Genomic DNA, 5,052 nt, shown 5'->3' on the forward strand with positions numbered 1-5,052 from the left:
TTATCCTGAGAGAGAGACCACAGCCGTATTGCTGAAGCACGATTAGGTGCAGTAAGGAAAAATCATCAGTGTTTGGTAGTGCCACAGTAATAGCATATTGGATAATCTGTTATCTCATTTATGTGGTGTGAGCCAGCAAGAAAGAATGAACCAGAAATCTGTATGTTTTCCTGAGATTTTATTAATTTCAATTAATTAATCCATCTCTGTTTTGTGCATATGATATCAGACTGGCTTAGATGAAAGAAAAGACAGGAGCTAATAGGTCTCATGGGACAGATATTTAGTCTTTTGACATCTCAGTATTTCAAATATGAGACATTTGAAAATGATTAATCTTGAATTCATAAAGCTTTAGAGAATGAAGACTTCCACTCATCCACAACATGGGTGATGATGGCACAATAGAATATTTCCAGATGAGGAGGCCCCACCCATACAGAGGATGGAGTATTGCATATTTCATGGTAACTTGCACTCTTGGTCTTTTGCAACTTTACGAAGCAGCACATCATTTGATCAGTTTCCTGACACAGGTTCTGACCACTAGAAAGTCAGAGACAGTTATAAACTTATTTAGTTTAGAGACTGTGGAAGGTATCACACAGCAGCAGTTTTCAGGAAGTTAATTGCCACTGATACATCTCACAGATATTCAGCAGCAGCTAAGCCTCTTCCCCTTTAAAAACACTCAGTCACTCATATTCTTAGCCTGGACCTCATCATTTTTCTTTCTCTCCTCCTTCTTTCATGTGGAAAAATAGAGACAGAGTTCAGTCTGATTAAAAAAAAATGCTAAAGAATCTGAAATGCTCAATGTCACTTTTCTGAGGTTTTGTTATCCTCACCACATACCTTCACTTTCTTCAAAAATGTCTTCTCCCACTTTGTTTTGTTTTGCTCTGTGTTTTGTTTTTCTTGCATACTGATATGGGTTTAGTGTCAAAATCACTATATTATTGTCATATCACTAGAACAATGCAGGGAATTTATAGGTTTTTTACACCTTCAATAAGGTGCTTGGTTTGTACATATTTTCATTGCTCTGTCATTCCTCAATTAATTCAGAGGAGCCACTTTCTTGTTTTCAGTTAAAAAATTAACAAAATACCACAAACTTGTCTACCTCAACAGTTTTACTGATCTAACTTGAAAACAACAATACAATAAATATTTTAAGAAAAGTGAGTCAAACAAAATCTCAAATGTTCTTCGGAAAATGATTTTTTTCTAAATTAAATATATTCAGGCATTCTTTTCCATATCCAATATTATTTAAAAATAATATTAAATGCAATTTGCTAAAATTATCAATCACAGCTATTATTTTTAATGAAAAATCTTTTAAAAGAAATAGTTTGTTAAGTAAAAAATAGTTTTGTACTTAGGTAGAGAAAAAAGGAAAACAATAACAACTTTTTGATTTGTTCAGTCTGAATACTGAGCTTTGATACTAACTTAACTGGACTTTCAGACATTTTATAGTGCAGGTACCAATGAGACCTTAATCTTGAGTTCTTAGCATCTAAATCTTGGTGCCAAAAGAAGAGGGAACACATTTTTGAGATTTACAGATGAAAGAAAACAATAAAGTCTATTTTCAAAATTGTCAATATTTTCTTTCATTTTTCATTTAAATTTTTAAAAAAAATATTTTCTTTTTTTTCTCCTTTTTTTTTCCTAAAAATACCTCTTGCTCTTCCACTGAGATTTTGATGAAACCCTTATCTGAGTTGTCAAACATCAGAAAACACCTTTCTTTCCTGGGGAGGAAAAAAAAAAAATGGGAGCAGCTTTCCTATGCAAAAGCACGATGTAAACTTCTGGTATTTGAAGCCTAAACTAAAACTTGCTGAAGTCAGTGAATATGAAGCTATTCATATTCAGGAGCTGTCTTTCAGATACTTGCATTTCTTTGCCTTTGTGATAATACAGATGGTATAACACTAGGAGGTAGGAGACCTGGGTTTCTTAACCTAAGGAACATTGTTCCAGCAATTCTACCTCAGAATCTGAAACAAGCCATGGAAATAGAGTTTCTCCTACCTACACAGGAGTTTTACATGAATGGCTTAAAGGAACAAATGAAAGCTGAATTTCCAGCCAAGGAGATCAGCTTTGAATGAGAGCTCTTTTTCCTGGAGTGCTCACAACAAATGTTCGCTTAAATGAGTAATCACGGGATGAAAACAAGGACAAATTTGGGTGCCAGCCAGGGTCTAGACCCATCTCTTCTTTTGGTATGCCTGATTTTGGCAGACTTTTCTGTACTTCTGGAACCAGAGGTTTACAGGACCTGCAAGTCCTTCCCACCCAGCTTCACTCCACAGAGGGGAGATGGATGTCATCTCCTTCAGCAGAGTGCAGGCTCTGCTGCAAGGCTTGTGTTTTATGGTGAAACAACTGTCATTTGAAACCTTTTCATTAATTCAGTTCACCTCTCAAACACTTTTTTTTTCTTTTTATAAATACACTTCACATAACATATAGTTATATACCGTAATATAGCCTGCACCTATTTCAGCTGGAAAGAGCCTGAGTATACTTCACGTCAGAAAGTTCTGAAGAATTATCTATTTCAGTCATAAATTTCCATAAATAAGAAATAAATATATGAGTACCCAGTTCAGTAAAGGCAGAGACGGTGATGAGAGATTTCCCAAAGTAACCCTAATTACCTGAAAAGTTTTCTCATAAAGACTTCAACAGATAGGATGTCTCAGGTGTCTAGGCAAAGTGATTTTTTTTCTAATTTTTTTCCCTGCACACAGGTACTGAAATTCCACCAAAATATCACTTTAAATGCCTAGGTAGTTAGTTGAATCCCTGCATAAAGTATCTCAAAAATATATTTAGATGCCTAGACATATATGCTGTGTTAAGACACCAAACTGTGGGGAAATGCATCTTTCTGATAAGAAAGATGTAAAAGGACTACGTATCTTCCTGTATCTGACTTTGACATTGAGTCTCTTTCAATTTACTTTGGGGAGGGGGAGGATTATCTCTGTCTCAAAAAAAAAAAAAAACAAAAAAACCCCAAAAAAAACCATCCTGCAAGCTATAAACAGGTGCAACAAATATCATTTACTCACATTCTTATTTTACAAGCATAGAAAAACCTGATCCAGATCTGCTCTGATGACTCATTTTAATAGACCTTGTGTGATTTTAATTGGTTTAATGTTGATTTTATCCCTCTTGTGAAGTATTTTGCTGCAGAATATTGGAATCTCAACATGATCTGTGCTGAGATTAAGCAATATCTATCTTTTAATTTTCTTCATTTTGTCCTTTGTTCAGTATCTGTTTATGCATCTAATGGATGCAAAAGTGTGCTTTATTTCAGAAGCTATTAACTCAAAGAGAAATATTCTGTGGTTTTTCTTACTAACAGACAATATTTATGGTTTCTGTTGGGCCATATGGACAGTATTTCAGAGTCACCAGAGTCTTCTATGTAGAAGGAATTTATAGTTTGTAAACTGTGCTTTCCTCTCCCAAGAAAAAATGGAAAAGCATGATACTGGTAACAACTTACCAGACCATTTGTGGCATCATAAGTGAGAAACACAAGGTAAGGAGAGACAAAAAACCCAACCAATCAGCCAAATAAATAAGTCTTCCTTTCAGTATAATTTTTCACTGTTGAAACTGCTAAATTTAGGAGGAGAGCTACTTTTGGAGAGTAACTCTGTAATGAATAACATACCATGTAGTTGCACAGATGGATGTGTTGTAGTGGTGGAGAGAAGCAGTAGACATTTGGAAAGCTGGAACTGGAGTAGTTGGATGTACTGGAGTTGGGAAATTGCTTAGCAACCAGCCACAGCACTGAGGCACCAACAAGTCTCTGGGGCCAGATGGGATCCACCCAGAGGTACAGAGAGGGCTGGCAGAACTCACTAAACCAGTTTTAATCAGCATCAGAAGAAAAAACTTCAAGTTGTGCCAGGGGAGGTTTAGATTGAAGAGTAGGAAAAATTTCTTTGCAGAAAGGGTTGTCAAGCATTGGAGCAGGCTCCCCAGGGAAGTGGTGGAATCACCATTTCTGGAAACATTTAAAAGCTGTGTAGATGTACTTGGGGACACTGTTTAGGGGTGGTCTTGGCAGTGCTGGCTTGGACTCGATGATCTTAGAGATCTGTCACATCACAAGTGATTCAGTGATTCTTTGGGTTGATGAATTTGTCATAAATACATATATGCATATAAAAGCTAGGAGGGAGGTTTTGAGCTCAAATGAAACATTTGTACCTTTTGATGTTGATGGTCTTTGGGCAAGAGTATGTAGAGTCTTCTCCTAATGATACTATAGAGACATTATAGAACAAATTTTTAAGGAACAGGTGAATTCCTGAAAGCATAATCAGCAATTATGCAATAAGGTGTTAAGTTACTCTGTGGAAAAACTGTATTATTACTGTGTCAGTGAAGATGTCCTACATTTTGAAGTTTCCACAAAGATTTTATTACTTTGAAGTCCCTTGACATGACCCAAAGCAGATGACTATCAAAACTAATGTCCCATTCCTGTCTTCTATCTATATGTTTCTTTTCTTCTGTTTAGGACACATATCTTTGTTAAACCACTGCTTTAGAGATCATCACCAGAAAAAAAAAAATCCAGTAGGCACTGAAAAAATTGAATCAGAATTTAAGGTTTCCTAACAAAGAAAATCCTGCTGTCATAAATGTTGTGATATTAGAGCATTCCTGAAAATTCTGGCACTTGAGCAGTTAAGTCAGTTCAACTAAGGCTGAGTTACCCACTAAGGTAAAATGTAAAATAAAAAACATTGAAACACATCTCATCAGCACTCAGTATTATTTATAGAGAGTGCCTGGGCATTCCAGCGGGTAATACTCCTGTTGTTTGTTTAAGTAAAATAACTAATTTGTCTCTTTAATAAGAACATTATAGATATCCTGTGAATTTCTATGTCAGCAGCACTTTGAAAAGATGGTGTGTGCATAGACAGACATACTGAGAATAAACTACTGAGAGCTTTACTCTGTAGGTAGAAGGATGAACCTGAGGGTAAAATATTT

General features: G+C 35.7%; 1 long non-coding RNA gene across 1 annotated transcript; it reads right to left on the reverse strand.

Annotated features, from left to right (window-relative positions):
- Positions 1-268: 268 nt before the first annotated feature.
- On the reverse strand, positions 269-3,771 carry LOC135289730 (uncharacterized). The gene is made up of 3 exons (XR_010352453.1): positions 3,713-3,771; positions 1,691-1,763; positions 269-546 (listed from the first exon to the last, which is right to left on the reverse strand). It is a non-coding gene; the product is annotated as an uncharacterized LOC135289730 (long non-coding RNA).
- Positions 3,772-5,052: the final 1,281 nt, after the last annotated feature.

Source organism: Passer domesticus, chromosome Z, assembly GCF_036417665.1.
Source record: "Passer domesticus isolate bPasDom1 chromosome Z, bPasDom1.hap1, whole genome shotgun sequence".
Lineage (NCBI taxonomy): Eukaryota > Metazoa > Chordata > Aves > Passeriformes > Passeridae > Passer > Passer domesticus.